The following is an 11,694-nucleotide window of genomic DNA, read 5'->3' on the forward strand; positions in this document are numbered from 1 at the left end:
CAGGCCAGACCCTGCAGCTCAGTCTTGTCTGGAATTCTTTATGCAGTCAGTGACACCCTTGACCTTCTGACCCTCCTTCCTCCAGCGTTTCCCAGGGCTGGGATGATATGTGTGTGTTATCACACACAGCCAACATCCATCTTCCTCCTCCTCCTCCACTCCCTACTCCTCTTCTTTGAGAAAGGGTCTCAGGAAGCCCAGACTGGCATCAAATTTGCTATTCAGCCAAGGATGCCTTTGAACTTCTGATCCATCTGCCTCTGCTTTCCAAGTGCTAGGACTATAGGTATGTACTACTATGCCCTGGTATCACATACTGTATTGCTTGACTCTGCATCCGTGTGTCAAGGTCAGAGGACAAGCTTGTGTGTCAATTTTCCCCTTCCCTTTTGTTTGAGACAGGATCTCATTGCTGCTATATATGTAAGCTAAATGAAGTCAAAGTTCTCCCTGAGGACAATGGTCATTGGGATCTTGGAGGAAGAGATACATTGTTCACCCCACTCCCACCCAGGGAAGGAATTTTAGCAACAGCTGTGTTACAACATTTTCTTAAAAATTTCCAAGGGAGAGAGGAACATAGTAGGGGGGGGGGGTTGCTGTCTCACTAGGGCCTCAGGAGAACAGAGGGTGCCTGGCCTGAAAATGCTTGGTGCTTATGCAGAGAGCAGCCAGATGGCCTCTGCAAAGCTCCCTCCCTGTGCAAACATCCCTCACCCTGCAGAGTAAACAGGCCTCCCTGCACCCAGAGGCCCCTGTGCCCCACTTCTGTGTGGTGCAGCCTGCAAAGGAGCAGGGTGAGGCACAGCGACCTTGGCCTTGGTGACTTATTTCAGCTTGGGCCCTTGGCAACAAGGCCATCTGCCTTGGCTCCCTTTCTCCTGTGTAAACAGACTAGAGGGCCCACAAGGTGCAGTAACAGCCAGGCCAGGACTCTCCCTCTTCCTCTTCCAAACATGGCACAAAGAAGCTCTTTAACTGCCTGGGCAGAGAGTTGTTCCTGGATGCTGGGAGAGCGGAAAGGGTATGAGGGGTGGGGTCGGCCAGTTCCTTCAGGTTCTTCAGCTTCAGAAAGGTCAGCCGTGCCTAGGGTCTGAGTTGAGAGCAGGGGTTTGTGTTTTTTGGGAGGGAGGGGGGATGGTTTTAGAGAGTGGGGACTTCTGTGCCCTAATGGTTCACAGCCCTCACTTTTTCTGTACCCAAGCATGTACACATTAATCTTTTCTTGTCTCCCCTCTGTCCCTCCCTCCCCCTCCCTCCCTGTCTCTCTAGCCCAGGCTGATTTTTTTTTTTTTTTTTTTTTGGTTTAACGAGACAGGGTTTGTCTGTATTGTTTTGGAGGCTGTCGTCCAGCCCGGCCTCCAACTCGCCCAGGCTGCTGAGTGTTGGGATTAGAGGTGTGTATTCATCAGGCCCGGTTTTGTGTGTACGTGTGTGTGCACATGTGTGTAGGTGTGTGTGGAGGTGGTGTCATTCCTCAGATGTTGTCCTTTTTTCTTTTGCTTGGAAACAGAGTCTCTCATTGGTCTGGAAATTACTGGCAGGCTAGGTTGGCCATCCAGAAACCTCACATCCTTCCTGATTCTTCCTGTCAGCATTGGGATTATCATCTTGTACGGCTACACCTAGTTTTCTTTTCTTTTCCTTCTTTCCTTCCTTCCTTCTTTTGTTTTTGTTTTTTCGAGACAGGGTTTCTCTGTGTAGCCCTGGCTGTCCTGGAACTCGCTCTGCAGACCAGGCTGGCCTCAAGCTCACAGAGATCTGCCTGCCTCTCCCTCCCTGAGTACTGGAATTAAAGATGCACACCACCACTGCCAAACTCTTTTTCTTTTCTTAATATGGGTTCAAGTATCTATCATTATGTATCAATTTATAATCTGTATCTATCATCTATCTACATACCTATCAATTATTATCTATCTACAGACCTACTTTGACATCTGTCTGTCTATCTATCCATCCATCCATTATCTAGCCTGCCCTCCCTCCTCCCTCCCTCCCTCCCTCCCTCCCTTTCTCCCTCCCTCCCTTCTTTCCTTCCTTCCTTCCTCCCACCACTCACCCATGGAGCCATCTGTTGTCTACTTGTCAACCCCCATCTCTTTCAGCGTTAGGGTCTGAACCCAGAGCTTTACACACACTTGGTAAACACTCTACCATTGAGTGACATCCCCAGCTATATATTTTTTTGTTTTTTTTTTGTTTTCGAGACAGGGTTTCTCTTTGTAGCTTTGGAGACTGTCCTGGAACTTGCTCTGTAGACCAGGCTGGCTTCGAACTCACAGGGATCTGCCTGCCTCTGCCTCCCAAGTGCTGGGATTAAAGGCGTGCGCCACCAACGCCCGACTCCCAGCCATATTTTCACTTAATTATTTTTATAAAGGAATTCATTAATTTTCTCAGCACTGAACTCACTCTATAGCCCTGGCTCGACTTCAACTTGTGGTTCTTTAGCTTCAACCTCTTGAGGAGCTGGAATTATAAGCCTGCACCACGGAGTCTGGCTTATTTGCTTTTTTATTTTATTTTTTTGTAAGGATCTCTTTCAAGGTGGTGAGTCAGGGGCCAGTTTCTGGCCCTACACTTTTCCAGCACCTCCTCCCACTGGAACCATTTGTCACCTTGGTGAGGAGTTTTGCAGAAAAAAAGACAGTCGACAGTTTCTACTAGGGGTGCAACTCGGCAGGGACTCCTGGAGTTGCTGTTACTACCTTTCCCATGCAAGGCGACTCATAGAAGTCTGAATTTCCAGGGCACACTGTGAAGGCTCTGCGAGGCAGGGAGCGCCAGGCACGCTTCCTTTTATAGAGAATTAGTGGTGCTGGGAGGTGTGGCTGGAAGCGGGGGGGGATCAGAGGCCTTCGAGGAGAAACTTTTTGCATGGGGTCTCACTGTGTAGTCCAGGCTGTCCTTGAACTCACGGTCTGTGCATTATTCAGTGCTGTGGCTGCAGAACTGTGCAGAGCTGGGGAACTGGACTCAGATCCTCTTGCATATACAGCCAGCGCTTTACGGCCTGAGCACTCCCACTCCAAGGCAGGCATTCCATAAATGGAGACAGCTCTGATGGTACCAGCGATTCTGAGTGTGTGTCTTTTTCAAGACAGGGTTCTCTGGGTGACAGGCCTGGCTGTCCTGGGATTAGCTCTGTAGACCAGGCTGGCCTCGAACTCACAGAGATCCCCTGCTCTGCCTCCCAAGTGCTGGGATTAAAGGCGTGCGCCACACTGTCTGGCAGAGTTGATCTTTTCTGTTATTGTTTTTTAAACACACATCCCTGGAATGAAGGTAGCCTGGGATTCAGCATGTAGCCTAAGCAGGTCTTCAGTTCACAGCCTTCCTTCTTCAGCTTCCTTAGGGCTAGCATCACTGGTATGCACATCTGCATTAGTACTTCATTAAAGACAGAGATGCTTTCTCTTTTGAGTCATATAGACTAAGAGCAAGTCCAAATTTGAATTCTCCACTTCTGTCTCTGTGACTTCCATCTGTCTGTGGCCTGTCTGCTGTGTGTGTTTAAAGTCTGTCCCTAACAAAGGGCTTTGCTACACAGTATGGGGGAAGGAATGGGTCTCTATAGAAGTCTTTAACAAAGTTTTACAAGGTACAACGAAGTTGAAGTTACCGTAGGGACCCCCCAGCTGGCTCAGAATAGCATCTAAACTACAAACAGTTGCTGTCAATCTTTATACTCACATGCTGCTTTGAACATTTATGGGGTATTCATTTTTGTTTAAGGTTGCTTTCAGCAAATGATTACAGCCTGCACTCCTATCATTCTGGGTCAGGGACATGGGAGAGTACATAATTTAAGATGGAAGCTATGCATTTAGTTTAGGTTGTAAAGGCTGATTACATGGGAAGTACAAGGCCTGGTAAGGTCGGTTACATTGTTCTCCTAGGGCAAGTTAAGGAGGTGAGTACACAATAAGGCGGCAGACTGAATAGATAGTTTTGAATGATCCCAAGGCATGCTGTTATCTAGCTCGCAAGGTCCAGCAAAAGTTCAGTTTCTGAAGGTAAGAGGGATTTCCAGGAAAAGATATTTCCACATACTTCATGCCTGGCTAATAAATTCGAGTTTTAATCTCCTTCTAATAGACTGTCCCACACAGTCTCTCAAGTTTCATCCGCTCATTATGAGTTGCTGAGCATGAGAAGATGTTGCTCCAAAAGTGTGAAGTGCTGCCGGGCATTGGTGGCACACGCCTTTAATCCCAGCACTCAGGAGGCAGAGGCAGGTGGATCTCTGTGAGTTCGAGGCCAGCCTGGTCTACAGAGCGAGTTCCAGGACAGTCAGAGCTACACAGAGAAACCTTTTCTCAAAGAACTAAACAAAAATAACAACAAAAAGTGTGACATGTTAGACTCGATGGATAAATGCTGATGATCTTCTGTAGGGCACTGTGTAGTTCATGATCCTGTACTGAGAACTTGACAATTGATGATCTTCTGTAAGGCACTGTGAATGTGGTTCATGATCCTGTATTGAGAACTTGACAATTGATGATCTTCTGTAAGGCACTGTGAATGTAGTTCATGATCCTGTATTGAGAACTTGACAATTGATGATCTTCTGTAAGGCACTGTGAATGTAGTTCATGATCCTGTATTGAGAACTTGACAATTGATGATCTTCTGTAAGGCACTGTGAATGTGGTTCATGATCCTGTATTGAGAACTTGACAATTGATGATCTTCTGTAAGGCACTGTGAATGTGGTTCATGGTCCTGTACTGAGAACTTGACAATTGATGATCTTCTGTAAGGCACTGTGAATGTAGTTCATGATCCTGTATTGAGAACTTGACAATTGATGATCTTCTGTAAGGCACTGTGAATGTAGTTCATGATCCTGTACTGAGAACTTGACAATTGATGATCTTCTGTAAGGCACTGTGAATGTGGTTCATGATCCTGTACTGAGAACTTGACAATTGATGATCTTCTGTAAGGCACTGTGAATGTGGTTCATGATCCTGTATTGAGAACTTGACAATTGATGATCTTCTGTAAGGCACTGTGAATGTAGTTCATGATCCTGTACTGAGAACTTGACAATTGATGATCTTCTGTAAGGCACTGTGAATGTGGTTCATGATCCTGTACTGAGAACTTGACAATTGATGACTGACCACCCATATTGTCAGGGCTTGGGAGGAAGAGGTAGTAGGAGAATCTTAAGTTCAAGGTCTTCCTTGGCTCTATTGTGGGTTAGAGGCCAGTCTAGGCTCCAAGAGATCCTGTCACACACAAGACCAAGAAAGTCACCTTCAAATAAAATCTGAAAAACAAACAAAACAAAACCCAACTTAAACCATATCAAAACAACAACAAAAAGAAAAATGAGAAAATTGCCGAGGAACCCTGCCTATCATCTCCTTTCTGCCTTTCCCTTCCTCCTTTACTTTTTCTGACCTAAAATGTAGGACCTGTATCAGTGGCTCTGAACCTTCCTAATGCCGCAGCCCTTTAACACAGTTCCTTATGTCGTGAGCCCCCACTTACAACATTTTCATTGCCACTTCATAACAGTAATTTTGCTACAGTAATGAATCATAATGTAAACATCTGTGTCTTCCGATGGTCTTAGGTGACCCCTAGGCTCCCAGGTTGAGAACCACTGTTAGGGATTGTGCCCGGACTCCAGGGCCAGCTTCCTAGCTCAGAGCCTCACGTCTAGGCAGGTTCTCAACCTGGAAGCCACACCCCCAGCCCCCACAGCTCTATAGCAGCAGTTTCTTCGCAAGGCTACGGGCGGTGCTGCTTTCATCTCTCCCCGGTTCATAGAAGGCGATTGCCCATGCTCCAGTAGATAAGCCCAGTTGTGCACAGTTTCTTCCAAAATGGAAACATTCCACCCTATAGGGAAGCTCCTTAAGCAGAAAGCCAAACAACTCAAACTAGTTCCTGGGAGTCCGTGAAGCTGACCAGATTCACTGCGACCCTCCCTGCCGGAGTGAACAATCAAAGGTGGGTGACCATTTCAGAGAGGAGCCGAGATGCAGAGTAAAGACGACTCTGGAAAAAGACAGAAACCAGCCGAGCTGCCTGGAAGAGGTTTATATCAACCGAGGAACCTGGAAAGGACGCTCTCCAGCCTGCTGAGCTGCCCGCAGGCTGTGCAGTGAGCTCCAGGTCCCCAGCTTTTGTGAGCAGTCACCCATGCTGGGGTGGGCTTTGTTGGTGCAGCTGTCTCAGAGTCATTTCTGCTCCCGTAAGTAATCCTTCACCTACATTCTTGTAAGTAACCCCAATACGACTCATCGGTTCACCAAGTTGGTTCACTTTGGTGGTTCCCTGAATTGGGATGAATAGATGTGTATGTTAGGTTTTCCCAGGAAAAGTTTCGTCAAGCCCACACTCATGCTCATACAGTCAACCCCAGTCAAACTCAGCGAGTCATAAGTTGAAAGAAACACTTGCTGAAAGAAAGAATGAAAAAGAAAATAAATCGTTGAGAGACATTTTAAATGTTTACCTCACAGGCTATGATTACTAACGTGCTAAATTTTAGGAATCCACAGCAGGATCCACAGTGCCACCTAGCGGGAATAATCTGAAACTGCAACAGAATCTACCTCTGAGGCAGCAATGTCTTGCCTGAAACATGCTTGGAGAGGGGCCTGACCAGGCTGCCAGGAGGTATCTATTATCTGCCTTAGAGAGCATCCAGGGGTAAAAGGAATTCCTTCTCACCAGGGAATCAGCAGTAGGAGCTGCAGCCTCCGGATCCCACACTGCACAGCCTTAGTTTTTCCCTTTGATACAGCATGAATTGCAAGTCGCATGCTCCCAGAGACTTAAGTTTGCCAGGATGTTTTGCAAGTCATGTCCACAGGAGAGCCATGAGGAACCTGATTTTCTCAAGACCTTCCCGCCTGCTGTCTAGGTCCTAGCCTGGACCCCAAGAGAGCATTGAGGCCGGAGCTTGAATGCACTCAATAGTGCACACTAATGTTTATTGGTGCTGAATTCACCATAGAATACACTAAGAAAATGGAAACAGCTTGCTATCGACTACCTTGTATGCTAATTCACTTATTTCCATTAAAACACTTATGGCTCTCTCTCTCTCTCTCTCTCTCTCTCTCTCTCTCTCTCTCTCTGTGCGTGTGCACGTGCTTGTGTGGAGGTTAGAAGACCTCTTTGTACAGTCTGTTCTCTTCACCTTATAGGTTCTGGAGACTGAACTCTGGTCATCTATCTTGGCATCTTTACCTACTGAACCATCTGGCTCAGCCCTTGAATGCTAATTTCAACAAGAAATGTGAAGAATGGGAGGAGGCCTCTTGGCCAACTTGGATTTACCACCATATTCCTGCCATGCCTGTAGAGACCCATCTAAGACTTTGCTCTTTGGCCACAAAGGGAATGGGTGTCTTGGGCTCTGTAGAAGGCACCGGGTTTGAGTTACAGTAATTCAAGGAAGGTCGGAGAAAGGAGTAGAAAGAACTGGATTGCAGGCTGGTCTGACATAGGCAAAGTGAGAATCCAGACAGTAACTGCCCTGGAAATCCCGATATCCTCTGTACCCATGACTTCTTTTTTTTTTTTTTTTTGAGACAGGGTTTCTCTGTATTGTTTTGAAGGCTGTCCTGGAATCGGCTCTGTAGACCAGGCTGGCCTCGAACTCACAGAGATCCACCTGCCTCTGCCTCCCGAGTGCTGGGATACCCATGACTTCTTAATCTGCAAGCTCTATTTACTGTGAATTGAAAATAATTTTAAAAAGATTGCACCTGTAACAATTCCCTCTTGTAATTATTCTTCAAATTGTATAGAAAAGCATTTACTCATACAACATTTAAATTGTAAGTCATCTAGAAATGATTTAAACTATATGAGAAGATGTAGATGGGTTATATGTAATGCGCCTGTTTTGTTTATATGGGAGTCTGTGTACACATTTGGGTGGGTGGATTTGGGTGCACACATGCCACAGTGTGCAGAGGACAGTCTTGGGTGTTTGCAGAAAACCATGGAGTTGGCTTGGCCTAGCTGCCCTGAGAGGCCATGTGTCATAAGTTTCTCAAGTTAGAGTTCGTGGCTCCTGAGGCACAATGTGCCTTCTAGCTCCTGAGAGAACAATGCACTCCTTCAGGCTGTGAAACATTCAGGTGTTTCTCTGTATGTTCCCTTAGTAGTCAAGGAAGCATGAAGGCTTGACAGGACAATTGGTCCTAGACATTAGTGTTGTGTACTCTGTATACCTTGCAAGCATCATTATATACTGGCAACAACAACTGTATTGATCTTGGCAATTGCCATTATATTTTGTTTCTAATAAAGGTATATGTTGTGGAGTGTTACTTTAACTGTGTAAAGATGTGTTACAATTGCCTATACTGCATTTGTTTAACTATGTAAAGATGTGTTACTGTTTCACCTTGCCTGCCCAAGGCACCTGATTGGTCTAATAACGAACCGAATGGCCAATAGCCAGGCAGAGAGAAAAGATAGGTGGTGCTGGTGGGCAGAGAGAAGAAGTAGGAGGGAAAAAAATCTAGGCTTGAGAGAGGAATGAAGAGAGAAGAAGGAGAAGAGAATGAGGGACAAAGACAGGGTCACGCCTGGGGGCAGAAGCCAGGCACCTGCCAGCCAGCCAGCCAGGAGCAGTGAAAGTAGGACAGGCAAAAAGCCCCAAGGCAAAATGTAGATGAAGAGAAACAGGGTAAGTTCTGAGAGCCAGTGGACGAGCATGAGAAGGGGCCTGGCGTTCATAAGTAATGTTAATTCTCCATGTCATGATTTGGGAGCTGGTTGGTGGCCCCAAAGAAAAAGCTTGGCACAAGTGTAAAAAGACTGATTGCTCTCCATAAAACTGTCGCCTTCAGCTGTGCTGTGGCCCCTCCAACCTGGTCTGATTTCATTCCTCAAGGCATATCACGGGACCTTGGCCTGATAAGTAAGTGTGGGTGCTTACAGGTGTTGGGCCTCGCTTGTTGGAGACAGGTCTCTGCTGCTTTTCTGCCTCTTTAAAAAATTTTACAGGTTATTTATTATATCCATTGATGTTTTGCCATGGGTGTTGGGTCCCCTGGAACTGGAATAGCAGGCAGTTGTGAGCTGCCATGCAGGTGCTGGGAATTGAACCTGGACTGCTCTTAACCACTGAGCCATCTCTCCAGCCCCCTTTTTCTGCTTCTTATGTCAGACTAGCTGGCCAGTGAGTTTCCAGAGTTCCCATTTTTGCCTCCCATTTCCCATATAATCTATGTTGCTCGCCAGGCTTTCATAAGTGTGGTGGGAATTTGAACTCTAAACTCAGGCCCTCACACTTGAGTGGCCATCCCCTTCCCCAGAGCCAACCCCCCACTCCCTACATCATTTTACATAAAGGACTTGAGCAGCCTCAGAGATCGGTAACCACAGGGAGTCCTGAATCAGTCTTTAAGAGGATGAGGAATGAGATGAAGGCACTGTTCCCAGTCAGTGGTCTGTCCGTTGGTCAGTCATCCTGAAAAAAAAAAGAGTCTCAAATGAGATACAGAGTGCCGCTGCTGTCCCACAGTATCCCAGGCACTTTGAAGATCTTGGTCCTTAGACGGTAGCTGCGCTAAGGAAGATCAGGAGAGGATACATGATGGAAGTAGATCAGACAGGACTTGTGATGAACTGGGTGTGCTGGGGAAGGAGATGGGCCCTACACACACACAGTCACACACACACAAACACACACACACACGGATGAATCGCTGAAGGAGGTCCTCTCAAACTGGGGTACCCTCCAGTTGCTCTTGAAGTTGCTTTTTTTCCAGAGAAGAATTTGTTGCTGTTACTTTTCCCTTTGAAGATAAACAAGGTGGCCTGAAACTCTTCAGTGCTCTTGCCTCAGCGCCCAAGTCTGGGGACTACAGCTTCGCACCAGTGCGCCTGCCTTGCTTGCGGCACCTGGCACAGCGGGCAGGAGGTGGCCGTGAGAGCTTCCACATTCGCTTTTTGGGACACTGTTGTCCTCCAGGTGTTTCCAGTCTGTGCCTCAGGCCCAGCCCCACTCACAGGTCATTCCCTTGGCAGACTCCTGAGACTGTCCCTTCTCAGGGTTTCACACCCAGCCGGTTAGGAATGGTATTTTGACTCTTAAGCTGCATTAATACTTCACACCCCCTCTGAAACCTGACTCCCTTCAGGAAGTGCGATCTGGGCTTCTGAGTGGCTTTGTGTCACTCTCTGCCTCTAAGATATTTGTCAAGAACTTGGTCTCCTGAGGTCCTGCCCCCGTCCACCTGCCAACACCCCTCACCAGTCAGGTCTCTCTTGTCAAAATGGCCAGGTGTTATATTTCAGTCTTTCTCCGCTCTGGCTTACTTATGTTGGCGCTGTCTCTGTCTCCCTATCTCTATCTCTGTCTCTGTCTCTGTCTTCTTCACCCCCTCTCATGTCCCATGTAGCCCAGGCAGGTCTCAAACTTGCTCTGTCACCAAGGATGACCTTCGGCCTGTTACTACAGAGTACGCTGGCGTGGAACCCAGGGCTGTATGCATGTTAGACAAACACTCTTCTAGCCCAGGGTAATCAATCCAGGTCTTTAAAGGGTTTTTCTTTTCTTGAGACAAGGCCAACTATGCATAGTCCAGGCTGACCTCAAGCTTGAAGCAATCTTCCTACCACAGCCTTCCAAGTCCTGAGATTATAGTGAGCACTAGGACACCTAATCATGAAGGAAATCTTTGTTGTACATGGGAGAAGAACACAGGCACGGGCGGGTGGGGCTTCACCAAAGCGTAAATGAAGCTCTGCCTTTGAGCTCGATTATGCGTGGATGACTCGAATGGACTTGGAGGGAGTCCAAGAAAATCAAGTCTGTTTCCTGATTCTTCTGGCTGTGCTCTGGAGAGAACACGCCTTCCATGTGTATGTCCTGAGGCTGGCGTGCTGTGGGGAAGACTGAAAGTGAAGGTTGGTGTCTCACAAGGTTGAAAGACTGCTAAGGAAATCGAGGCACAGAAGTTTGTTTGTGCAGATTTCTTTTCTTATCTTTTTTTTTTTTTTGAGGGAGGGTCTTGCTAGGTAGCCTTGGCTGTCCTGGAACACACTGTGTAGACCAGTCTGACCTCATAGCTCTATCTGTGGCTACCAGGAGTGGTTGCCTGAATGATGTCCAAGGGACTGGGTGGTCCAGGCCATGTGATACCCCGAGGTAAAGATGCTCCATGTTTTTAAAAACATAGTTGTGGTGGTTTTTAAAAAAATCTTTTTGGTGGACTGGAGAGATGACTCAGTGGTTAAGAACACTTGATGCTCTTGCAGAGGACCTGAGTTCAGTTCCCAGCACCCACATGGTGACTCACAACCATCCACAACTCCAGTTTCATGAGATCCAATACCTTATCCTGGCCTCTGTGGGTACAAGGATGCTCATGGTATTCAGACAAATATGCAGGCAATGTAGCTATATACACAAAATAAAATAAAAATAAATAAATCTAAAGAAATTCTTTTAAAATTTTAAAGAAAAGCCGGGCATTGGTGGCGCACGCCTTTAATCCCAGCACTCGGGAGGCAGAGGCAGGCGGATCTCTGTGAGTTTATCTACAGAGTGAGTTCCAGGACAGCCTCCAAAGCAATACAGAGAAACCCTGTCTCGAAAAACCAAAAAGAAATTTAAAGAGATAAAATTGAGAGGTAGCACAAGAGAGAACACAGAGGGAAGGAGGTGGGAGGGAGAGAGGGATGTATGTGCAGGTTACA

The 11,694-nt window shown here is 46.9% G+C and overlaps 1 long non-coding RNA gene across 1 annotated transcript; it reads left to right on the forward strand.

Annotated features, from left to right (window-relative positions):
* Positions 1-923: 923 nt before the first annotated feature.
* LOC121133995 lies at positions 924-8,312 on the forward strand. Its single transcript, XR_005870998.1, has 2 exons — positions 924-1,024; positions 4,102-8,312. It is a non-coding gene; the product is annotated as an uncharacterized LOC121133995 (long non-coding RNA).
* The last annotated feature ends 3,382 nt before the right edge of the window (positions 8,313-11,694 follow it).

This window comes from Mesocricetus auratus, unplaced genomic scaffold, assembly GCF_017639785.1.
Source record: "Mesocricetus auratus isolate SY011 unplaced genomic scaffold, BCM_Maur_2.0 Super-Scaffold_100025, whole genome shotgun sequence".
NCBI classification, from domain to species: Eukaryota; Metazoa; Chordata; class Mammalia; order Rodentia; family Cricetidae; genus Mesocricetus; species Mesocricetus auratus.